Source organism: Pseudorca crassidens, chromosome 2, assembly GCF_039906515.1.
Source record: "Pseudorca crassidens isolate mPseCra1 chromosome 2, mPseCra1.hap1, whole genome shotgun sequence".
Taxonomy (NCBI): Eukaryota; Metazoa; Chordata; class Mammalia; order Artiodactyla; family Delphinidae; genus Pseudorca; species Pseudorca crassidens.
The window spans coordinates 48677517-48704437 of NC_090297.1; the positions used below are offsets into that span (position 1 = coordinate 48677517).

The 26921-nt window shown below is 43.3% G+C and overlaps 1 protein-coding gene across 2 annotated transcripts in view; it reads right to left on the minus strand.

Moving 5' to 3' along the window:
- DAB1 (DAB adaptor protein 1) overlaps positions 1-26921 on the minus strand; it is a 1170471-nt gene that overhangs the window by 792742 nt on the left and 350808 nt on the right. For both annotated transcript variants that reach the window (XM_067726314.1, XM_067726315.1), the window contains exon 2: positions 22306-22468. The gene's annotated coding sequence lies outside the window, so the exon portion shown is untranslated. The remainder of the gene's footprint in view (positions 1-22305; positions 22469-26921) is intronic.

Consider the following 26921-nt stretch of genomic DNA (forward strand, 5'->3'; position numbering starts at 1 on the left):
GGACAGATATCAAAGCTGTGGTTGCCTGGGTATGGGGGTTGTGTGTGAGGGAGAATGGGAGGTTGAAATGAGGGGAGTTAGATTATAAAGGAGCGTAAGGTAAATCTGGGCTTTGATGGGAATGTTGATTATCTTAATTGTGGTAACGGTTTCACAGGTGGATGCCTATGTCAAAAGTCATCAAATTGTACACTTTAAATATGTATATTTATTATATGCCAATTATACCTCAATAAAACTGTGAACTTTTTTTTGGTGGAAGCATGTGATCACATAACAAGATGGCCCTGTGGTCCAGGGCAGGTTTCTGAGCCATAATTCTAATCTGCAGGCTTTGATAACCTGGATGGTGTGGAAGCACGTAAATTCCACAGCACCAGCACTGAATGCCACAGGGAACTGCTAGGCACTCAAGACAGGGTCTGTCACCCCTTCTGGTAAGGCTGCAGATTCTTGGTCTCAGGCACGGGGTTTCTGTGGAAGCAGATTAGGAACTGGAGATGGTGGGAGCGTAGCTTTCAGAGAAGAGAAAAAGAATAAATTTGTACACAGGCTTTGGGTTGATAAGTGATCCACTAGGGCACCACAGAGGAAAAAGGAAACAGGAAGATCTGAAGTAAAGCTAGGACTTGGAACATAGTGCACGTGTGATAAAATCATCATTAATTCTTCTCTATATTCATCAAATCTGTACTGGGCTCCTACGCTATGGCAGACACTATTCTAGATGCTGGAGATACAGCTGCGAGCAAGAGATAAAATCCCTGCTTTCACACAGCTCACATTCCAGTGGAATGAGACAGAACATCAATACGTCAAGGAAGACGTATAAAATCAGGAGCGACGTTTGCTCGGAAGAAAAAGTAAAGCCGGGCAGGGGGTGGGGGTGGTACCAGGCACTGTTTGAGGTCAGTAGAAACCAGAATGAGCCAGGTGGGGATTGAGGAAGAAGACTCCCTTCTGGAGAAGAAGGGATAAGGGCTATAATTCATAAGAGACTAAAGGTGAAGCCAGGGCTCAATACGTCTTTCCATAATGGAATACTGATAACAATAACATAATGATCGCTCCTGCTTATTGAGTCTTTCCTATGCACCATGATCTTGACTAAGTGCTTTCATCCTTACAGCAACCCCACAAGGCAGGTGCTCGTGTTACTCTCATTTCGCCGCTGATAAAACTGAGACTGAGACCATGTAAGGTGCAGAAAATGCACCCACAGGTAATGATCAGCTGAGGAAGGGACTCAGATCCACCAGATCTGTCTGACCTTCGATCCCGAGCTCATAATCACCTAGTAGCCACGTCAGGGTGCATCGGTTCGTGAAGCCCCAGCAGTGGACTTGGGGTGAGTTATTTTTACTTCACAGTTAACTGTCCCGTATCCAGTTCTTTCCTTGCTCATTTCTGATGAAATGTTGCTTTGTCATGGTTCCACGTTCCACTGCTTTCATGTGAATCATGAAAGTACATACTACATAAAGATAAAATACCTAGAATTACTCTGGAAAAATTGAATTTGACATTTTTGCAAGTCACTCCCTCTGCTTCACGTACCATCAGACTGGAGAATTTAAAGAAATCTTGCTGTGGAGCACAGGGCTGCTGGAATCTTAGGAATGGTCTAAGCTACCATCACTGCTCGCCTGGACCACGGGTCTTCCAATCTTCTCTTGCTCTTCCCCATTCTTTCTACTGTGTCAGAGTAACCTCTTTAAAATACAAGTCAAGTCCCCATAATTAGTTATCCTTATGCTACCTACTGTATCAAATACAGTTCAACACTTCAGTGGCTCAAACCTGTAGAAGTTTATTTCTCATTCACAAAGCAATCCCATCCTCATGGAGCTACGAGCCCCATGGTGAGTTAGGGACCCAGGCTCCTTCTACCTTGTGACTCAGAGCTGCCTTCTTCGAGAAGTGGAAACATCTAAAGAGCCCAGAGAAGGCATACCTGCCTCTTCAAACCCCCAGCCTGGATATACATCACTTCCATTCACATTCCTTGTCAGGCAATAATCATGTACCCACATCTTGAAAGCAGGGGGGTGGGGCAGAAAAGGCAGTCCCTGTTTAGACAGCTGCCCACAGGGCCAAGCCCAGATTATGGAGAGAGGACCACACAGTTTTGGTGGCTTACTAGATGCTCTCACACAGCCTCTCCCCCTTTGGCTTAAGCTCCATATGATGAAATTCAAAAATCTTTAACACAGCCTACTAGGCCTATGTAAGCTGACTCCTGACCCACATACCCAGCTTTACATCAGGCTGTCCCCATGGTCTCAACACTCCAGCGACAGTGGTCTTTCTAGGCCTAAAAAATGTCATGCTCTTCAAGGCTCACTGAGCATGATAAACTCTCCCTCTTCCTCCTCTTTTCCTCAGTCCCCATTCTTCATGGGATTTCCTTTCACTCCCTTTCACTTTGGACTCTCTCCTTGTACCCCCAGACTAGGCTACTTCCTCCTGTCCTAAGCACTCATCACCTCCATCTCCATACCCCTCCATCTGCTCCCTGCCATGCTCTCAGGAAATCCCAACCCACTTGCAATGACTTATTCAGTTTCTGAAAGCACAGCTAGAATCAGGCTGTGGATTCAAAGCGTCCATCTACAATCAACGGGTGGGGTCTTAATACTTGGCCAGGTTATGTATAACTTCCTTTGCCACCATCTCCTCATTTGAAATATATGGGTAATTATAATGCATCCTTCATTGATTATAGTGAAGATTGAACAAGACGAGGTAGGTAAAATAATTAGTGTAGCCCAAGGTGTATAACAAACCATAACTAGAGGCTGTCATTGTTACTTCCATGAGGATGAGCCCTGTAACCGTTCACCTTATTCGCTGTTATATTCTCAGAACTTACGCAGTGCCTGGCCATAGCGGGCATTCCCTAAATAACTGTGAAATAAAGTAATGCTCTCCTTTTCCTCGTGTATGGTGGGTTCCCTTAAAGAAACACGTATCTGTGCTTTGTCACTCTTCCTGCGCTGGCCCATGTTCATCTATGAATGAGACAGAATTGCAGGATAGCCGAGTAGCGAAGTGCACAGCTTTGGAATGAGCCTGTGAGGCCCAACTTGGTTATTTCCTAAGGGTCCAGCACAGAGGGATTTTCTTCTCATTTCCTCACCTCAGTTTCCCTGATTGTACACTGGAGATAATAATAGGGCATGCCTGGTAGAGCTCTTGAGGGGGGAACAGTGCCTGACACAGAGGAGGCCCCCCAGAAATCATAGTTGCTATTTAAAACAATTAGTTGTGAGGGTTTCTTTTGACAACAGGAGATGAGCATGGGATTCATTTAACATGCTTTGCCCTTCCTTCTTTCCCTTGGGTGGATTTTTTTTTTTTTTTTTTTCCGGTGCGCGGGCCTCTCACTGTTGTGGCTTTTCCTGTTGCGGAGCACAGGCTCCGGACGCGCAGGTTCAGCGGCCATGGCTCACGGGCCCAGCCGCTCCGCGGCATGCGGGATCTTCCCGGACCGGGGCACGAACCCGCTTCCCCTGCATCGGCAGGCGGACTCTCAACCACTGTGCCACCAGGGAAGCCCTCCCTTGGGTGGATTTTAAAGCCATGATATTTGTGGACTCGCTGGGTTGTATGTTCCTTTGAAAAGAGGTAGCTGAGAGCAGGCAAAAACTCCTGGACCATATTTATCTGAGGTCATGGAATAGCACCTGATACAGTCTCCATCTCAGACTTCTTCCACGCCTTGCCTTCTCTCTCCGCCACTGAGTGTGGGACAGAGGCATGGGGGCAGTAATGGAGGAATTATCACGTCTATTCTGAAAGAAGGCATTTACCTAATTGCAAAAGAACACATCCTGGCCGCAGACAATAAATGGTGTGTGATGCTTCCATGAAGTGAGATGGATGGAGCTCTCCGTTGCTAACCGGCCCGTAACCAGGGTCATTAATCACACGTGGCACACCCATTGCCAGTAATGGACTTCACCCCGGAAAACTCCAACTCACCGTGCCAGTGGGTTAAAGGGAAAGCCTCGCCTGTTATGGAAATATAGATCTCCCATCAGGATTAACCCTGGGCGTTTGCCACCCCTCATTCCCTGAAAGGCCCTTTTAATTGATTTTCTTTCTTATTTTCTCCGACCTGGCGGAGAGCTTACCTGCCAGCCTCTGCCTGGACCCAGAGACTTGGCCTGAACTATATGAATTGCTAAGAAGCCTCTAGTGCACAAGAAATCTCCCCTCTCTCCTGCCCTTGACAAGAAAAGTAACTAAACCTCAAGAGAAGATCCTCGTTTTTTCTGCCAGACCCCACAGCCCTGCAGACAAATCTGGGTGGGAAAATGATCTGACATCATCAGTTACAATTTACGGAGGGCCTGCTCTGGGCTAGGCACGGGGCTTCGTGCCCATTTCCTCACCACAGTTATCCTAACAACAATTCTAAGAGGCATTTGGCTCTCCGCTTTTCTTGGTAAAGAGACTAGGGTTCAGAGAGGTTAAGAGACTTGTCCACGGTTGCAGAGTGAAAGGCAAAGCTGGTGTCCAAATGGGCATGCCAGATTGCAGAGCCTGTGCTGTTTCTGAGATGCCCACCTCGAAGTGCCGATAGCTATCTTGTCTTTCGTGGACTGCCATCTGAAGTTTCCTCGAAGCCACAGCTAAATCCCTATTTCCCTCTTAACCAGCAGTAGAGAAGCAAAATAGCACTGGATACTCGAGATGATCATGAAAAGCAGACTTTCATTTTAAAAGGCAGTTAAGTTCCACCACATTGACACTCTCAAGCTAGATCCAGTAAATATCGCTTAACTTACTAAATAGACTCTGGCCCAGCTCCAGTACTTCAAAATGTTCAGGGTGAAGAGGGTTAGACATGGTTTAGTCTATTTCCTTTTCAGGGGAGAACCATGAGATTGGGTCATTTGTAATAAATTCCTTAGCTGTGCAGAGTTTCTGCAGAGATACTATTTACTTAATTTGATTAAGAAGGAAGAAGCCATCCCTTTGGGGGTGGGGGAGTGCGAGCGTATATTCTCATAAGCCCTGAGTGGTCCTGAACCAGAGGCGGTAGAACTGCATTTTCAGGTCATCCCAGGCCTGTAATAAAATAGCTGAGGCAACTGAAATGATGTCTTTTGTGCTGGGAGGTCATCTGCAATGGAAAGGGTTTGCTATTGTCATTTCTGCTGTTATGTTTGGTTGCATGAGGTCACCTGATCTGCAAAAGGCATGGGCAAATTCTTCAGCCTGGCCTGCAAGGTTCTTAATGAGCTGTCCCCAGCTTGTCATTCCACTAGGGCTACTGACATCTTAAAAGGACCAATAATTACTTGTTGTGGGGGACCTTCTGTGCATTGTAGGATATTTTACAACACCGCTGGCTTCTACTCACTAGATGCCAGTGATACCATCCCAGCTGGCACAAACAAAACTAACTCCAGACATTCCCAAATGTCACCTGGGGGCAAAACTGCCCTCGGTTGAGAACCCCGCACTAGAGTATTGTAATTTGTATTGTTCATTGTGTCCTTCCCAGAGGCTGTAACTGTGCCTGACACGTAGTAGGCACTCAATAACAATTCGCCATTGAATGAATGCAGCACAGCACCTAGTCTTATGATCCACTAGGCTCTCTTTCACACAGCATCCTCTTCCTCACCCATGCCCACTCTTTGTCTTTCCTACCTCTATGTCCTTATTCTTCCACCTAAAATATTTTCCTCCTCCATCTTGACAGATTAAAAACCCATCTTTCCCTCAAGATTCCATTCAAACACCATCCTAACTAAAGCTATTCTTTTTTTTTTTTTGCAGTACGCGAGCCTCTCACTGTTGTGGCCTCTCCCGTTGCGGAGCACAGGCTCCGGATGCGCAGGCTCAGCGGCCATGGCTCACGGGCCCAGCCGCTCCACGGCACGTGGGATCCTCCCGGACCGGGGCAGGAACCCATGTTCCCTGCATCGGCAGGCAGACTCCCAACCACTGCGCCACCAGGGAAGCCCACTAAAGCTATTCTTGATCACCCACATGGAATATATCTCACCATCCCATGGCCTCCTTATGACCTGCTGTCTCTTACTTTTATGGCTTCTAACACTTTCTGAAAGAGATGATCTAATCCAGTGGTTAAGAGACCAGGCTCTGAATTGAAATTAGAGTTCCATTCATACTGGCAGTGAAACTGTGGAAAAGTGACTTAATGTCTCAGAGACTATTTTTCCATCTCTAAAAGACAGATAACAATACTATCTCAAAGGTCTCTTGCAGGAATTCAATGAGATAACATACTTGATGGGCATGGCCAAGTCCCTGGTACATAGGAATAAGTAGCAGTTATCATTTTTCTCCCTACTAGAATGAAAGCTCCTTAAAAGCAGAGCCCAACGGACAAAGGATTAATCTCCAAAATATATAAACAGCTTATGCAGCTCAATGTTAAAAAAACAAACAACCCTATCAAAAAATGGGCAGAAGACCTAAAAAGATATTTCTCCAAAGAAGACATACAGATGGCCAAGAAGCACATGAAAAGCTACTCAACATCATTAATCGTTAGAGAAATGCAAATCAAAACGACAATGAGGTATCACCTCACACCAGTCAGAATGGCCATCATCAGAAAATCTACAAACAACAAATGCTGGAGAGGGTGTGGAGAAAAAGGAACCCTCTTGCGCGGCTGGTGGGAATGTAAACTGATACAGCCACTGTGGAGAACAGTATGGAGGTTCCTTAAAAAACTAAAAATAGAACAACCATATGACCCAGCAATCCCACTACTGGGCATATACCCAGAGAAAACCATAATTCAAAAAGACACATGCACCCCAATGTTCATTGCAGCACTATTTACAATAGCCAGGTCATGGAAGCAACCTAAATGCCCATCGACAGACGAATGGATAAAGAAGATGTGGTACATATATACAATGGAATATTACTCAGCCATAAAAAGGAGCAAAATTCGGTCATTTGTAGAGATGTGGATGGACCTAGAGTGTCATACAGAGTGAAGTAAGTCAGAAAGAGAAAAACAAATATCGTATATTAACGCATATATGTGGAATCTAGAAAAATGGTACAGATGAACCAGTATGCAGGGCAGAAATAGAGACACTGATGTAGAGAACAAATGTTTGGACACCAAGGGGGGAGAGCGGGAGGTGGGTGGTAGTGGGATGAATTGGGAAATTGGGATTGGCATATATACACTAATATGTATAAAATAGATAACTAATAAGAACCTGCTGTATAAAAAAATAAATAAAATTCAAAAAAAATAAAATAAAATCATGAGGCAGGTTCTGCCACGGTCAAAAAAAATAAATAAATAAAAGACAGAGACCAGTTCTTACTCATCTTTATACCTCCAGTATCTAGGTCAATGCCTGATAAACAGTGGCTACTCAATAACTCTACTGCATATACAAAAGCAGTTGGTACTTCGAGCTGGGAAATCCTCCAGGACAGTAGATTCATGGACTCTTACTGTATAAGAGAAGAAAGAATCTAGTCTGAGCTCCTCATTTTACAAGAAGGAAAAACCAAAGGCCAGGGAGTACAAAAAGCTTGCGCACAGCAGCACAAGGTGATACAGAACCGAAAGTCATGTGCCAAACCCGCTACCACCATCCCCTTGCAGACCATGTTCCTTAGGAGAAGCCCAGCAGAGTCCGTCTCTCTCCTGTTTGCAAAGCAGCGACAGGAGAAATGTGCCTTGATGCGTGGGAAAGCTAATTAGAGCTAATTTATCATCTTTCCTCAGAACTACGATGCCGGGTGGAATCTGCTGGAGGTCTGCGCTGCAAAGAGAAATGTTTTTGATTATATTTACACATCTGATTTGAGAAACACATGGAAACCTAATCACAACTGTAATAGCAGGCTCATTGGCCCTCAGCAGACTTATCTTGTCTGCATGATACGTTTTCCAAGGTACAGCTCAGGCTTCACCTTTTTCATAAAGTTTTCCTAGACAGTGTTCTATATAATTCAAACCCTCTCTGAGGCATCTGAGAGAGTAAATAGTGCTTTGGAGTTGGGCAGAGTAAATGACTTTGGGAAAGGTACTTCTCCCTTCTTAGCCTCTGTTTCCTCCTCTGTAAAATGGGGCAATAGTATCAACCTTGTAAGTTTGACGTGAGGTTGCAATGCAATACTGTATGTAAATGGCACGCCCAATGCTAGACGCATACAGGAGACGCTCAGTGTTAGCCTATACCTATGTATAGGTCTAGGCGTTTGGTACAGAAAACTCTGACCCTGCCTGTGAGTGCTGACACATCTTCAGCCTCGATTCCAGGCTCTGCGCTTGCGTCCAGCGCAGAGGGTCCAGCATAATGGGAAGATGACTGGAGTACAGCTGAAAGGCCATCTTGTAGGAGGAAGACGAAGTAACATGATATAACGGAAAGACCATGGGCTTAGGCATGACAAAGACTTGTGTTGGAATCTCAGCTCTGGCACCATCCAACTGCAGGACTTTGGGAAATTCACTTAACCTCTCTGAGCTCAATTTTCTCATTGGCAGCACTGGCGAGAGTCTCTACCTCATGCGGCAATGGTGAAAATGAATTTATATCGTGTATATCGAAATGCAGAGCACATCATCAGATCAAAATCAATGAGTATGCAGCAGAGACTGGCCCGAGACTCCTAGGCACTTAGCACAGACTCAGTAAATGTGGTCAATGAGTAAATGATCTGGATGGAGCGACTTATAATCTGGGATGTCTGGGGTAAGGACACAGAACACTGGATTAGGAGACAGAACCATATGAGTTTATAGCCCAACTTGGCCAATTCAGCAAACACCCATGTTCCCAAGTCTCAATCTTCTCATCTATAACGAGGTGATCCTAATGAAGATAAAAGAGTTGATACTGGTGAAAAGGATTTTTAAACTGTAAAGTGGAGTTGCGTGATATCTGGAAAACATTTAGTATGGTACCAGCAAATAGCAAACCATTCAAATAAACGGCTGACGATACCATTACCGAATGCTTACAAAGCACCAATTTTTAAGGGCCAGTCATGGGGATTCCACTGTGAACGAGACAACCCCTGCCTCCTTGGACGAGCATCAGGAATACAACCCCTTCCCCTCCTCACCACCACCGATGGAGGGATTGGAAAGGCTAGGGTACGCAGTATCCATCCAGCTTCCGATGAAACAGCACACATGCAAAATACATGCTTGTCTGTATGCCAGTCCGTGGCAAATGCCCTCATTTCCCCTTCATTGTAGGATTTTTTTTTTTCATTTTATTACAGTTTTTCATGTTTTGTCTTTTGTCATGTTTCCCTTTTTTGTTGCCAGGGGACCTGTCTCTAGAAACAATTCCATCTCGCAAACATTCTTCTGATTTCTTGTGTGAAGCATATACTAACACTTGGTTACAATGCTGTAGAAAATGAGGAACAGGTTCTGAGGGGAGAGCCTGAGGGCTCTTCCGAGAGTAGAATAGGTGTCAATGTGTGAAATTACTGATATCCATTTTGCCTCTTTAATACCCACTGACACCAACTCAGATCTATAGCCCATGTCGCCTCTTCTATTAATGCTGTGACAGGCTACCCCTTTGTGGCCCCTGATGAATCTCTCCTCCTGCATTTAGGTCCCTCTTCGTCCCCTCCACAGCCATGAATCTGGGATTGTTCTGAAATTTTAACCAAGAGAATATGGTGGAAGTGACGTAGTACCAGTTCTGAGCCTAAGCTTTAGAAGTCTAGATGCTTCATGAATGTATTAATCGTTTAACTCTCACTACATCCCTCTGAAATAGAATCATCTAAGAGCTAAGTCTAGTTTTCTGGGTGTCAGGTACTATTTTAAAGGCTTCAGATGAACTGACTGATTTAATTCTCACATCAGCTTTATGAGGGAAATGATATTATTATAACCATTTTACAGGTAGGGAAACGGAAGCACAGAGAAGTTGAGTAAACTTAGAGCCAGGCCATCCGATTCTCACACATTAATCACTACGTTGAACTTCAGAGGGGTTAACTGGCCCAAAGTCACACAGAGGCCATGGCAAGGCTGGAATTCATACTGGCTTTATTGACTACAAAGTCTGACCCTTCTGGACTACGAACATCTAAAAGACTGTTCTGGTTCTGCCAGCAACTTCACCTAAACCCAAAGGCAACTGCTACAAAAAATACAAACATACAGCTTGCAGCCAGGGGTCATCTTATCAGAATTTTACAGAATCCTTCTCTGGTTTCCTTTTCCGTGTGTGTGTGTGTGTGTGTGTGTGTGTGTGTGTGTAAAACTATATATGAAAGTGAAAGCACTTCTAGATCCCTACTTTACTCCAGACTCAAGATATAAGTTCATTGTTCATTCCACCAACATCAAAGGGTACTAGGTACAGAACATGCATTCATCCAGTCTACAGGATTTGACCAAGTGTCTTCAGGGTTACTGTGCTAGGCACAGGGGCAACAATGGGGAACAGAGAGCAAACAGACTCCACTCTCACATGCTATACAGCAAGTCCCCTTGGGATCTAGACGGGCTCTCCTGCCTAGGGGCATGTGACCTGGGCAGGTACCATACACTCTCAGAGCCTTAGTCTCTCATCTGTAAACTGGAGCTTCTCTATCATAATCTACATTATAAGATTCTTATGATTGAAAAATGTAATAAAACAAGTGAAATGCTTAGCAGAGTGTCAGATACAGATGGCAATCAGATGCTTTCAAAGTTATTATTATTAATAATAGTTTAATTTGAAAAAATAGGAGTCTAGTATCTACCAGGCACTGTTCTAGGTTCTTCAAATACAGCAAGCAATAAGGCCTGTTCCTCACCGTCAAGGGGTCTGCAGTCCTAGTGAGGAGAACAAACGTGCACATGGACAGCTGGGCTTGGAGTCATAGATGCTGTCACAGAGGGGTGTGTCGGTGTCACTGGAGCACAGAGGACATACAGACCGATTCCTTGTAGGTGGGAATGTGGTTAAGGGGATGTTGGAGCAGTTCCACAGAGAAGGGTGCTGGAACTTAGCCTTGGTGTTTGGAAAGGACTCGTATAAGGAGAAATGTGAGAGGGGAAATGTGAAAAGGGAACTTGAGGCAGAGAAAAAGGGCTGAGCTAAAGCATGGTGCTGTGATTGTGCTTGGATGGTTTCCAATGAGGAAACATTTTCTGGGAGTCGGGGTCTGGAATGGGTCATTGGAGAACAGGAAACAGGACGCGAGCTTTATCATATAAAGAGGCAGAAGAAATTGATTGGAAAAAACCCTTAATACCAGTGGATTGATTCATCAATAGATAAAGAGGCTTATGAATGTAGATCCATAGATATAATTTATAGATATGTATAGATACAGCTATCTCTGACTCCTGCTGTCTTTCTTTCTGCCTGTCTGTCTATCTATCTTCTGGCTTACTTTTCTTTTCTCAAAAATAAGTAGGGGATGGACCTAGAGTCTGTCATACAGAGCGAAGTCAGAAAAAGAAAAACAAATGCCGTATGCTAACACATATATATGAAATCTAAAAAAATACAAACAAACAAATGGTTATGAAGAACCTAGGGGCAGGACAGGAATAAAGATGCAGACGTAGAGAATGGACTTGAGGACACAGGGAGGGGGAAGGGTAAGGTGGGACGAAGTGAGAGGGTGGCATGGACTTATATATACTTCCAAACGTAAAATAGATAGCTAGTGGGAGGCAGCCTCATAGCACAGGGAGATCAACTCCGTGCTTCGTGACCACCTAGAGGGGTGGGATAGGGAGGGTGGGAGGGAGATGCAAGAGGGAGGGGATATGGGGATATAGGTATACGTATAGCTGATTCACTTTGCTATAAAGCAGAAACTAACACACCATTGTAAAGCAATTATACTCCAATAAAGATGTTAAGAAAAAACAAATAAGTAGGATGAGAGCAGGGTCACCATTGTAGCCATAATGCCCAGCACAGTAACACGGAAGGCACCTGATAAAATCTTGTTGAATGGATGAATGAATGGGCTATCACCACTATGTTTGATGTTTGTCAAATGAACAAATGAACTTACATCGTGAATGTGGAGGAAGTTGGGTAGTTTCACAGAGCAGGTGACATTTAATCTTGACATTGTTGATGAGTACAACTTAGCTTAGCAGAAATGGGCCATTTCTGGGAACATGTGTACAGACATCAACAGTCACTGCCCAGTGTATGGTACAGTGGTGAAGAGCATGGATTCTGAGACCAGGGTTCAAGTCCTAGCTCTGTCATTTAACAGCTGGGAGCCCTAGGGCATGTTCCTTAACTTTCTGTGTCTCCGTTTCCTCATCTGTAAAATGGAGACAATAAGAGTACTGACCTTACAGGATTATTGTGAAGACACAGGTGATTACTACCACAATGCCCGGCACCTAGTCAGCTCTACATAAACACTCACAATTACTAGTAGTATTATTGTTGAACCCTGAATGCCATCAGCAGAACAAACACTCTAGAGTCCTATTACACATAAGTCAGTTCTTTCTTCATATATTATAACTGAACAGTCTACATGAGTCTCTTTGACACAAATCTCTTTGGTACAGATGAAGACCAAACAGCTTGGGAGTCATTTCTGAAAAGATGAGTAAAAGAGTATAAACAAAAAGAAATGAGGGAAAAAAGAATATGTTGAATGCCAGGATTCAGAAGGATTGTTGCAAGACATTAATGAGCAAAGAGATCTGGAGAAACTGTGTCAAAGCTTTCTGAGAGAGAGTGAGAACAATACCTGGGGAATGCCAAAAAGAGAGATGATAAAGGGGAGATGACAGCTCCCTGCAGGCCTGGACCAAGTGTGATGGAGAATAAGCAACAAGGCCAGAGGAAAGCAGTGTGTCTTGTTACGATCCTTTGAGAGGCTTTAAATCAGCAGTGGCTTCCTGGCAGGGTGAGGCAGGGCTCCAACCATTACAGGTTACCCAGAAGCCACCAGAGAAAAATGGAGAAGGAAAGCCTTGAAGAATGAGCATGGTCCCCGATGTGATGTGGTTTCCATAGAGACCAATCTCTCCATGGTAGCCAGGAAGGGCAGTGCCTGTCCTCAGAACAGTTAACAAGCTATTAGACCAAACATGAAGATGCCAGCAGGTGAGTAAAATGAAGCTGCTCTATAACAGCTGTCTGTTTGCTAAGATCAAACATGGAAAGAGACGGCCATAAATCAGCCCGGCCACTGCAGCCATTGAATCAAGTTCAGGGGAGTGCGACAGAATTTCTAACCTGTAAGTCAAAGCCCAGGGACCACATCCCAGAGGTACACGCTCAGAAGAGTGATACTCAAGATTCCCCAGATTGGCCTGACGATCCAAACAAGATTAAAACAAAAGAAAACAAGATGGCAACACCAATGAACAGGAAGACAGTAACAAGAATGTGGGAAAGACGAGCTGAGCAAAGTACAGGAAGGCAGCAAACAGAGGGAGATTTCACATTGTTTTGCCCAACATTCAGTCAGAACTGAAGATAGAGGCTGGCTTTGCGGCAAGCAGCGGTGTCTGCTCAGCGTAGGATGGCAGGACCAGGATTTGAAACTAGATCTTTCTCAGAGCAGGCACTTTGGTTCTAGGGCTGTGCCTCTTCAGGAAAGTGTCCAAAGGAACCAATGGGCAACTACCTGCTTCACGTACGATCTACTCTCTAAACACAGAAAATAATGTAGCAGGATGAGGAATCTGTTGTGTGGTGAGACCTGTCCTCTAACGGGGTGCAAGGCCCCTTGGGTCCACTCTGCCTTCTGTGAGAATGTCTATTTGCACAGGTGATGGCTCAACACCCAAGGTCCTTATGTCCAGTCCTTGACTCCCTGGAGCCCACCTCTGCTTCCTTTCACAGCTGGGCTATGTTTAAAACATCACACACCCCTGTCCTGGTACATGCTTTTCCTCAGCCCCAAATGCCCTTTACCTCTTTTTCCATTTCTACTTCTCTTCAAATCTCAGCTTGAGGGCCATCTGATTCACTCACTCACTCATTCATTCATTCAATCAACAAGAGCTAAGTACTCACCAAGTACACAGGATGCCTCTGATTCCGTCCTCATTACTTCCACATACCCTGCACTTACGTCTAACAAAACACATCACGCTAGGCCAGGCTTATTTATCGATGTGTCTGTCAAGCTCATTAGATTTTAGATTCCTTGAGGGCAGATTGGGTCTTGCTCACTGTCTAGTGTAGTTTCTAGAACTGAGCACGTAGCAGGTGCTCAATAAATATTTATTAAAGGATGAATAAAAGAGTAAATGAATGAATTGCTTTTCTAATTCTCTCCAGGTTGCCGTACTCTGAAGGGAATTCTCCAAGCCATCAAGTTGGCCTGGGATGAAATGTTTTTGTGCACATTACTTAATAAAAAGGGCTCTGGGTCAATTGAAAAATTTAAAGTCAATATGAAATTGATCCTCAACAGCACTTTCTCCTCCAAACATATAGACAAAAGGACATTTCTGAAACATAAGTATTAGTGTTGCATTTCCTGTTCCAGAGACTCAGTGATCGTTGTCACCTCCAAGTCCAGCCCTCATTAATTTATGGGGCATCCAGCATAATCAGCAACAGGTTTCTTGGCAGCATGACTCACAGACCAGCCTAGAATTTGGGGGAGTCACTAAGCTGCAAACAGAGCAATTTCCTTTCATGCTCTTTTCTCTTAGAAGTCACTGAGCATCATTTAAGTTAAGCTGAAAATATTTGGGCTGAATTTCAAGGGCATCCCAGCAAACTAGTCCCCCTCAACTATGTAGGGAAAGAGGGTGTAGACACCCAAAATAACACATCCCATAGCACCTTCAGGAACTCCCATCCCACCTTTGCTCAGTTTAGAAGTCATATAACTAAAGATACGCCTAGGAGGGGGAAAAAAGCAGTCAGCAGAGGAGAAAAACAAAACTCTTCTTGCTGGAGGAAACACAATACAATGAAAGACAGATGTACCACATGTGACAATGCTTGGGCACAGTATCTGGCACATAGTTGTCTTCATCACCAGAGGAGATGGTTGTGATCATCCATTTAGACTGGCTTCAGACAGAAGTGGGAAAATGATTCAGGACCCCCTGCTTAAGCAGCAGGGATGCTGATACGGACTGCACGCTTGTGTCTCCCCAGAACTGATATGTTGAAATCCTAATCCCTAATGTGATGGGTTTAGGAGGTGGGGCCTTTGGGAGGTCATTAGGTCATTAGGGTGGAGTGCTCATGAATGGGATTAGTGCCTTTAAAAAAATAGACAGGGAATTTCCCTGGTGGTCCAGTGGTAAAGAATCCACCTTCCAATGCAGGGGACTCAGGTTTGATCCCTGGTTGGGGAACTAAGATCCCACATGCCGTGGGGCAACTAAGCCCGCACACCACAACTACTGAGCTCACGTGCCTCAACAAGAGAGCCCGCATGCCGTAAACTACAGTGTCCACATGCCCTGGAGCTCCCATGCCACAACTAGAGAGAAAAAAAATCCCCACACGCCACAACTAGAGAGAAGACTGCGCACCGCAACAGAAGATCCCGTGTGCCGCGACTCACACCTAAGACCTGACACAGCCAAAAATAAATAAATAAAAGAAATAAAAAGACAGAAGAGACAGGACCGCTGGCTTCTTCTCTCTGCTCTCTCTGCCAGGTGAGATACAAGGAAAGGATGGCTGCCTACAAACCAGGAAATGGGCCCTCAAGACACTGCATCTGCCAGCACACTGATCTCAGACTTCCCAGCCTGCAGAACTGTGAGGAATAACTAATTGCTGTTTAAGCCACCTGGTCTATGGTGTTTTTGGTACAGCAGCTTGAGCTAAGATAGCGGTGAAATCATGGCTTCCAGGGCTGCCTGACTTTCCACTCCTTTGATTCTGTAGAATGGTGCAGTGTTGCAGCCCAAGTGCCCCCTTGCTCAGAATCATCTGGTGAGAACCAACGATGCCTTAGAACATTTCATTCAGGACGTTTCACCTTTCTCCTGGTTGAGGTGCCGGCTGGACATGAAGTGGGCCTTGACTGCCTGGATGCCAAGCTGGACACGCAAAGAAAAGATGGCGGGTGCTTCCCTAGTGGCGCAGTGGTTGAGAGTCCACCTGCCGATGCAGGGGACACGGGTTCATGCCCCGGTCCGGGAAGATCCCACATGCCGCGGAGCGACTGGGCCCGTGAGCCATGGCCGCTGAGCCTGCACGTCCAGAGCCTGTGCTCCGCAACGGGAGAGGCCACAACAGTGAGAGGCCCGCGTACCGCAAAAAAAAAAAAAAAAAAAAAAAAAAGATGGGGGAGACTTCCCAGGATGAACACCCCAAATTTCAGGTGAGGGTCACAGTGACAGAGACTCCTTCAGACTAAGGCTCCAGGTGGTCCTGGTGATGGTCCTGTGGGGGCAGGGACAGGGTGGGGAATGAAGGCAGGAGAGGACTATGAAAAGCTGCAATGAGGAAAGGGCTTTACCCCAAGGTGCGCCCCTTTGAACGCGGTGGGAGAGGCCAGGCTTTAGCTTCCACGGTGTTACAGATAATCTGCCCCAAGCTTCTCTAAGCCAGGCTAGATTCTGTCTCTTCTGTTTCCCCAGAGGCCAAAAGGATCACAGCTAAGAACAGGTGTTGGTCAATGCTGTCAATAACACCACACCGCAATTCCATCCTTACCTCCTTGTTTTCTAGTTATTTGAAGAGAATGTGTTCATAGGTCCAACCACTGAAGCCCCTCATATTTTGACCCCAGGCCCTACTTGGCATATATATGTGTATGGTGTGTGTGTGTGTGTGTGTGTGTATATATATATATATACACACACACACACACACCATACACATATATATATAGTATTGTGCAGCATCACAGCCCAAGTGCCCCCTTACCTCATATGGTATTTGAAAATAACGGTCACATTTAATGTCACAGCAATACTATAAAGAATGTGGTTTTATTTGCATTCTAAAAATGAGGTTCAGAGTGGTTAAGACACATGCCCAAAGCCATACAGCTAGTAAGCAGTAGAGCCAAGACTTGAACCCACTGTCCTAATCTTAAATGTTTTAATCGGTTCAGTTTTCCCATTTTGAATACCAGTTAGAGTTGACAGTTATGCTCTCTAGCCCAGTTGTGGGCCCCTTAGTTTGCAGAAATCCTGACTTTTATAATGTCCTCTGGCCTCCAGCCCACTGTTCCCCCTCTGGACCTGACACAGTTCTACAACACGGCTTGCACATGCCCTTTGGCTCTTCCCGCCTGAGTTACTTGAGATCTCCCCTACATGAGTCAGTCCTGATCCAAAGCCCTTCTTCTTTACACTTAGAAATTGTTTTTAATGATTGTTTTTATATTCATAAAAGTGATGCATTCTCAATCATAATATCAGATTTAGAAGAAAAAATATAAAGAGGGAAATAAAAGCTCTCCTTATCCTACTACACAGAGAAATTCACTCCTAATATCTTAATGCCTTGTCTTCAGCCTTTTTAGGGGTCTATGCCTATACACCTAGAGATACGTTTGCATCAAAATTGGAATTGTGTTGTACATAAAGTCCTGAAGCTTACCTTCATGTCCATATGCCATTAAGAACAATAAAAAATTCTTTAGAATGTTTTATTTAATGACTACTTTATTTGAATATGAAAAACTTTAGTGAAGCATTTTCCTCCTTTTGGGAAATTTTGTTTTCCCTTTTTCAAAACTACAAGTAATGTGGAAATAAACTTGTTTATTCATACATCTTTGTAATTTCTATTTTTAGGATGGAATACTGAAAGAGGAATTCTGAGGTCAAAAGTTATGAAGTCATTTCAGGCTCTTAATTAAATCCTCACCAGTAGAATTCCATTTTACACTGGAAGATAATTTTTCCTGGAAGGTCCGCTCAACGTGGTAGTAAAGGGCAATCTTTCAGATGATCTTGCATTTGTTTGAGTAGGAACTGAGTTTAAGGGAATGTCAAGACAAGACTCTGTGTTCATCTAGGCTGGGAGGGGTTACGGTTAATGCAGCTAGCATTACTTATCCTAACTAATCCACAGGGAGTGTCTGATTTACTCAGTAGTCCCCAAACCAAAAAGCCTCAGCTGGTTCTCTGTGTATCCATCCACTAATCTGCTTTTGACCAGCATGGCTTTTCACAGAGGCATGGGTGATACGTAGTCCCTAGCATCTAACCTACTGTTCAGCATCTAGTAAGGTTTACCTGGGTGTGGGTTCATGTGTGTTCAAGGAATGAATGAAAACATACAAAAACCTCACAATTCCAACTGGCTGATATGTAAGCAAGGTACACTCTGCCAGCTGAAGTGGATCAGCATCTGGTCTCTATGTAAAGAGCTTCACCCCCAGAATAACCCCATTTCAGCTACACAGGGCATCTGTACACTGCCTCCTATCAAGAAAAACCCAATGCTGGGGACCACCCTTAGGGACAGAGGCTGTTGTGCAGAGGAAAATGGTATTTCCCAACACAGTTGTTTCTCTTCTCCAGCTGATGCTAATTACAGTTTGCTAAATGTAAACTGGGGATACATCTCGCCCACCCAAAAGAGTTCCAGAAATGGGCCTGTTGTCTTCACGGTAACCTAGGAGCAGAAAGCTCTGCCTCCTTCTAAGTCTTGTATCTGTTTTTCCTCCCAATATGACACAGACAGGTAAACACAAAAAGGTCCACTCACAGACAAGGTGAGCTTGAAATTTCAAATTATCCCAACCTCAGGGCCTTTCTTTTGGTCACTTGCTCTGATGCAAAGCTGGGGCATGAAGTGGAGGCATGAGGAAGACACTGCCTGGCTGGCAGGGGGTTTAATTACACGTGTGTGTGGCGCTATGGTGGCACTCTGTCAATGCAAGTTACACAACTAATTATACTGAAACAACAAACTCGAGCTTTCTTGAAGGGGCTCTGCCCATGGGTCCACCATATTGTCATTTTGCCACACAATCATTCCTTTCTTCCATTTTAGCATCATTTGTTGAATTTTCACCCTCTATTTAAATCCTCCTCATTTTAGGACATTATCAAGGGTCACCACCTCAGGGCAGCCCTCCCTGGTTTTACACTCCATATGAATACATTCACCTTTCTTCAATGTTATCATAACACATTGCTTGGGCCTCTTTTATACTATTTTCAGTGTCTGTGCCTCTGCTGTCAAATCTGGAAAACAAGACTGATGGGTCTTTAAGGTCTTTTCATGCTTTTCTTTTCAAAACTTTATTCTTTGCATTCTTAGGAATAATAATCAAATGCTTTAAAAATGGTACAGTATAGTGGTGAGATTGTGGCTTTGGCACCAGAAAAACAAAGTTGGAGCATCAACTGAGCTGCTTCTAGCTGAGTGACCTAGGCAGGACTAACCATGTCTTTGGCCCTCAGTTCTCCCATCTGTAAAATGGCAAAAATGCTGATGTGACATCACAAGCCTACAGAGTAGATTAAATCAGGTTGTGCACGTAAAAGCACTTTATAAATAAATAGCTGTTTGTATTAGCTATTTTAATAAAAAGCCCTGAATGGCTCTCTCCCTACTCTAAGGAAACTACCACCATTTCTGGATTAAACATCTTAAAATCTAACACCTCTGATTCTCAGAATCATGCCCAATAATCTACACTGTCTCTCTGTCTGTAGAACAAAGATTCTTCATTAAAAAACAACTCTGGGAACCCTCTCGTGTGTGCCTACTTTGTATTAAGCATTTGCCAAGCTTATGCCACATAAACAGAGTGAGAGAATTAGAGAGGCTTAGTTTAGGGTCAAGTCCCAGGTCTGCAAATGAATATTTGCGTGATCGTGTGAAAATCGCTTCGCCTTTTGAATCTTAGTTTCCTTGTCTATAAATCAGTGGCGATACTGCCTGCTATAAAGGCAGTTGTGAAAATGACCACGTGACAACACTCAAAGCACACAGACACGACACCCGGCACAAAGCAGGCACTCCACAAAGACCAGTCCCTTTCTCCTTCTTTCCTTTCCCTTTGAGCACCAAGGTTCTAGAATTCCACAATATAAAACATTCATACACATAGATGAGGGGTAGATGATGGGTGGTCTCTAGGGGAGTGATGTCAGAGAAAGGTTTTACCAGAAACTCCACTCCAGTATCACAAACGGGCCCCTGCTTGAGCCTGTCACCCACTGCGCTCATCACCACAATATTTTACAGTGAGCATTTAACTTTTTTTTTTACAAAATAGAAAGATTATTCTCAATGATGCGTGTCATAAACATGCAGACTTTAAACATTTTAGAAATATTAAAGGTTTCACAGCTCAATGTTTGACAGACTTGATTAATCCCTTCCACACAAATATATTCAGGAGGATAGCTGTAGTTGGGTTTTAAAGCTCCAAGAGTGTTTTTTTTTTGATAAAGGTAAAGAAAAGGTAAAGAGCTTTTAAAAAGAGAGAGGTTCTTGTGCTGCACGGAATAGACAAAGAATACGAAGACCCAGAAGGCTGCACGAGAGGATGGAGAGCTGGAAGCTGGGGGCGGTGGGGAAAGGAGGTGGGGCAGAACAGTGCTTTAAAAGCTCTCTTCCTTGGAGGAGTTTTCAGATGAAAGGCACACATTCTGCCTGACCACGGGCCATTCGTCCAAGAGTTTTCTTCTCTGCTGGGTTCCAAAATGGATGATGTGGGGGCGGGGGGCGGCGGCAGGGCAGAACAAGCTTCAGAGGGGAGTAAAATGGAATTTACCATCACCCCCTTTCATAGTCCTGGACCACTCAACAGCAGCCTGCTTGCTCCTTCAGTCACCAAGGCTATTAGCCTATTTCCCACACCAACCTCTCCAATTCCCAATAGGATTTTGAGCTCCTCGAAAGAACAGGGAATAATTTTTGGCCATTTTTCCCCCTCAGCACCTACCTTAGCTTTTTGATATAATAAGTGCCTAATAAACATTTGTTAAATGGACAGAGTTGGTGTTTAAGAAATCCTTGACAAAAGGGTCGAATGACAAAAGTGGGGGCAAAAAAAAACCCTACTTAAGAACAATGCTTTAAAAATTACTATCAGATTCTCCATCCTTCTGATTTCCATACTACAAAAGAAGACTGAGTTTAGAACCTAACCACTGAAGCTTCCAAATAAAGCCTCATTCAACAGATACTGACTGAGCGCTACAACCATGCTACGCAAGTTGGACACAGTTCCCTGCTCAGCCACATGGCCTGGTAAAGGAGACTTGTCATCACTGTGGGAGGTGCTCTGATGGAAGGGTATATGGGAAAACATGGCGGACAAAGGAAGCTATACCAAACCCAGCATCTTTGTTCATGGGAGATGTTAAAAGAAGCCTTGAGAATGAGCAATACACGCTTAAGCTGAAGGTTGAAGGACAACGCAGAGGGAGACTGGGGAAAGCATACTTCCCCACGTATCATGTACAGAGTTTTGATCTGCGAACTTCCATTTAAACTTCAAATGGAACACTTGCTCTGCTAATCAACCTCCCCGCACAAAATCTCAAAATGTCATCCCACCCTGCCCCTAGGTTTCCTTTGACACCCAGGTCAATCTCCAACCCCTATTTACTTTTATGGAAGCATTTTCCCAGAACGAAATACCAACATATTTGCCACAAGATATTATGGGGGGCAAAGGTGTAATTCAATTATGTGACTTAATTCAAATGGCTGATGTACAAGGATCTCGGGATGCCATCCAGCTTTCAACTCAAGGCATATAATTGTTCCATAATTTCTTAATTCTCCCACAAGACAGTTTAAATTAAAGGATGTCAATTTGCAAAGCCAGACCGCATTGTATTCTTAAATTGGGCCTGAAATAGCCACAAGATGAAGGGTAATAAGGCAGAGAGCAGAGCCCAGGGTGCCTGGTGCCGTGCGAAATTGTTTAACACGGTCAGACCCTTTAATCTTCATATCTACTGATGCAGAAAGTAGCATATTTCTGTCACTTATGATAAGAAACATTACTTTTTAAATTCCTTGGTGAGGCCTGCAGATCTTCTAGGCAGCCAGATAGCAGGAATCTCTATTTCTGTGTCTGTGAACGTTTCTTCTTTTCGCTTAAATTGGTTTTATTTTAATCCATTTAGTCTCCAGTCTAAGTCAGAGACAAGTAGCCTGAATGGAACCACACAGGAGGAGAACAAAGCCTTCTGCCTTTCAGTTCTCAGATTCTACTGCCTACCGGCTCCTTGGATAATTACTGATTCAACAAATACTAAACCTGAGGGTATAAACTTCAGGACAGGCAGTTAGCTCCAGAAAGGGAGAGAATAGGAACGGCATCCGAGAGAAACAAAATCATGCTCCAAAGTGGAGTGTGCAGTGGAGGGGAGGGGACGATTTAAACTATTATCATGGAAGAGTCAAGTATTTTACTTACACGTGTCCTAGGAAACGCTTGGGTCAGTGCGTCCAGGCTGGGCGGGGGTAATGCTGGGGAAATGGAGGCCCCAGGATCTGGATCCAAGAAACTGGATGATGTTTTCCCAAGATTGCCGGGGCCCCGAGTCAGGAACAGTCATGGAGAGAAGCCAAGGACATCGCTATAATGAAAGAAGTATATGTCAATTTTGAAAGCAAACCAGAGTTAGCAGTCACAACGGTGTTTAGAGTTGAGTGGCTCAGGATGAAGCAACATCTAAAGTGTATGCGGTGCGTGTAGGTGGGCTTGGGGCACAGGGATCCGAAGGAATTGTACCAGGCTAAACAAGAGGGCATTTGTCAGTGTCTCTGTGCCAAGTGTTGTGTTAGACTACGTGGAGGGTACAAACAAAGCATAGCATAGTCATCAATCTGTATCTTAAAAAGTTGGACTAGGTTATACCTACACAGGTTAAAATGCAAAATGTACAAATTCCACATTTCTCACTTCTATGAATCTATCTGTAGGATAAACACCTAGAAGTGGAATTATTGGGTAAAGAAAACATGTATTATAATATTTGATAGATATTGTCAAATTACCATCTACAAAGGCTGTGCAATTTTACAATCTCTTCAGCAATATATGAAAAGACAACTATGGGAAAGTCCTCCCCAAAAGAGCTGGTCATAGGTCTTTATTTGGTGAGACACAAGATATAAGGCATAATAATGACAACAATAATGCTAATATTTAATGAACGATCATAGCATTTTAATAGCAGTTTTTAGTCTTTATATGGAATAATCCATTTATTTCCAGCAGTTACCCACTGACATAGGTACCATACTGTCATCATTAAATAGATAAGGAAACAAACATAGAGAAAGTAAGTATCTTGCTCTTGACCACAGCTATGAAGGGTGGGGCTGGGCTTCTAGCCCTGGCACCTGGCAGTACTTCAACACCCAAACTTTTAACCATTAGCTCTTATTCTAGGAGGTACCTGTTGTAAGAGGTACACACAAATAGGAAACCGGAGCTGGGGTATGTGTCAACGGAATCAGGGAGACCAGTTCTTTCCATCTTAATAGAAGTAGACACAGCCTATTAAGTGGGAAAATGTTGGGCTATAGTGGTTGATAAGCAAAATTCTAAGAAGAACACGTTGACACATTATTCTTACTTTTTTCTCCTACCCTTTTCACTAGAAAAATTATTCTATCAATATTCATGATGTGTAGAAAGGTCAGAGCTACAAAGATGAAAGCATGGGGTAGTCAAATGAACATGGTACTTTAAGTTACCCATAGACTTAAGAACCCAACCCATAGACTTGGGTTCGAGTTCAAGTTCTACCACTTCTTAGCTGGATGATGGCAAGCAAATTATGTAACCTCTCTGAACCTCATTTTCTTCAAATGAAAACAATGAGTCTATAATCCCGGGAAAATGCTTATGATGACTCAATAATACAAAATATAAACAGTGCCAAACATTCAACAAACGCCATTAGTTATAAGCAATTTCTAACTACCTGTTTGATTTTATTCTCCGTTTCTCTTTACAGACCCTCTGCTTTCAGAAGATTATTCACTTTTCTCAAGCATGATGGAATTTTCCAGTCTGCTTGCATTTCTGCATTCTGTTCTCTCTTGCTGAAATACTTCCCTGTCCCCAAGTCCTACCTATAGGAATTCTACCATTAAGCCATCCAGGTTTATATCAAATGTCACCAACTCCACAGTGTCTCTTGAATAATGACCTCTGCAGTAAACTACCCCTAAGTGGTTTTTATTTTTTTAACATTTTTATTGGAGTATAATTGCTTTACAATGGTGTGTTAGTTTCTGCTTTACAACAAAATGAATCAGTTATATATATACATGTGTTCCCATATCTCTTCCCTAAGTGGTTTAATCCCTGAGTACTATTGAATTCCTGTTTATTGGGCTCTACTACTTTTAATAATAATACTTTGAAGTTGGTATTATTATACTAGTTTCAAATACTAGTTTAAATCATAATACTAAATAATACTAGTTTAAAAATGCTTTCCTATGTACCAGGCACTGTTCTAAACACTTTCTATGTCTCACTTAATCCTCCCCACAGGTGACAGATAGGTACTGTTATTATCCCCCTTAGACAGTCCTGACTGTCAGTCGCTATTAGCATGCCTTATCTGCAAAGCTGGAATGAAGGTCCTACAGGGCAGTGAGGCCATGAGCATAATACTTAACCTTGTAGGCTTTGGAGGCAAAGAACATGGGTTCCAGTCTTGGTCCTGATCCTATCAGCTGTGTGATATTTAGCAAATTACCAAATCTCTCCAGGCATTGATTTGGATTTGTAAAGGTGATGCTGATAATACCAACTTCAAAGAGCCATTATAAGGCTTAATTGAGTTTGCAGATATAAGAATCTGAAACAGTGTGTGACATACGGTGAGCACTTAAATATCAGCTCCTATGATTGTTATTTAAATAGCAGGTAGCTGGTTTCCAATAAAAGGCTCCCAGTCACCACCTCGAATTTGCTGTTCCCTCTGCCTGTACTGCCTTTTCCCACCCTCACCCATCATTTCACTGCCAACCTGAAGAACTCAAGGCCCAGGTCACTGGGATCTTGCTCTAGCATCTCCTACTCTGTAAAGCCTCCCTTGATAGCCCCCTCTGCAGAGAGAGAGCTCCTTCCATGCCACCCTCTATTACCATATGCCCAGCTCACCTGTACCACTCATCTTACTGTACTACAATTCCTTGTTGTCAGTCCTGCTCAGAACTATGCGCTCCTGGAAGATGCCTTATTTATTTTTATAAATGTATTTATTTATTTTTGGTTGCGTTGGGTCTTTGTTGCTGCGCGTGGGCTTTCTCTAGCAGTGGTGAGCAGAGGCTACTCTGTTGCGGTGCGCGTGCTTCTCATCGCGGTAGCTTCTCTTGTTGTGGAGCATGGGCTCTAGGCGTGCGGGATTCATGTGCTCAGTAGTTGTGGCTCTGAGCTCTAGAGCGCAGGCTCAGTAGTTGTGGCACACGGGTTTAGTTGCTCTGCGGCATGTGGGATCTTCCTGGACCAGGCCTTGAACCTGTGTCCCCGGCATTGGCAAGCGGATTCTTAACCACCGTACCACCAGGGAAGCCTGCTTTAGTTATTTTTAATCCCCAGTACTTAGCACACTACTTGCATAACTGGCTGCTCTGTGTCTATTAAATTAAGAAATAGATGAATTAAAAATGTAAAAAACAATAAATGATACAAATGAATTTATTTACAAAGCACAAATAAACTCACAGACATAGAAAACAAACTTATGGTTACCAAAGGGAAAGAAGGGGGGATAAATTAGGAGTTTGGGATTAAAATATATACACTACTATATATAAAAGAGATAACCAACAAGGACCTACTATATAGCACAAGGAACAAGACACAAGGTTATTACAAGATATTGAGGCTCTTAATATCTTGTAATATCTTGTAATAACCTATAATGGAAAAGAATCTAAAAAAGAATATATATATATAAAGAATTAGATATATATTTGTTGTACTCCTGAAACTAATACAACACTGTAAATCAACTATATTTCAATAAAAATTAAATTTTTTTTAATTTAAAAAAGTTAGAAAAATCTTAAGACAAACAAAAAACCCCTGAATGCTAAACAAGGGAAAGTTACCAAATTCTTAACTCACTACTTTATAATTCACTGAAAAGTCACTCAATCTCCCTATCAAAGCATAGAAAAGAAACTCTGCTAAAAGTAAATGTTTTATAAAAATAGGTGAGAAGGTTCTGTAAAGCGACCCATAGCATCTCTATCGCCTGCATCTTCACTCACCACACTGCCAAGCTATTGATATTTTAGTGATAGACACGGCAAAACGATAGATCCACCAGCAATTCATAAACCCAAGACATTAATAGACACACTGGCTGCTCAGATATAAGTAGAGCATTACGGAAGGAAAATAATAATTAACTCATAAGGAGAGGGGCAAGTAAACATTCTATTAAAAGGGAAAAACTCCCAAATGAATATAATCTCTCTCCACTACAGTATGAGCATTAAAATGAATGGTGTTGGCTTTTCTGTGGTTTGGATCATCATTGTATTTAACAAGCTGAAGTTAACTTCACAGCGAAAAAAAATAAATTAAATGTGCCAGTGTCTCAGGAAACTTCATTTTCTGAGTGAATAGCCAAGCTGATGCACATCACCAGAGTGGCTGACAATCACTTTTCCATACTGGTGTGTTCTAAATGCGAAAGGAAACCAACTCTTCATTTAAATCATATTGCAAATCACTTCTTGCCTGCCGGATGGCAGTCAGCTGCAGTAGGTGGCTTTCACATAGGGCCCCAGATACAACATTGGTTGATTAATGTTAATTTCAAATTAATTTCAAACTGGTGTGTTTTTGGGGGGATGGGCATGCTATCATAGTGCACACGATGCTGAGGAAATTTTACAGTGGGCGACTGACTCAAAGGCCAACAGCATATTTGCCATCAGATAAAAATGCACGTTCACAAACATACCAAGACAAGTCAATTATTCCCTGATTCACTATTCCCTGGGTCCCTTTGTGCAAAGAAAACTATTTATACTCCCCATCAGATGGATACA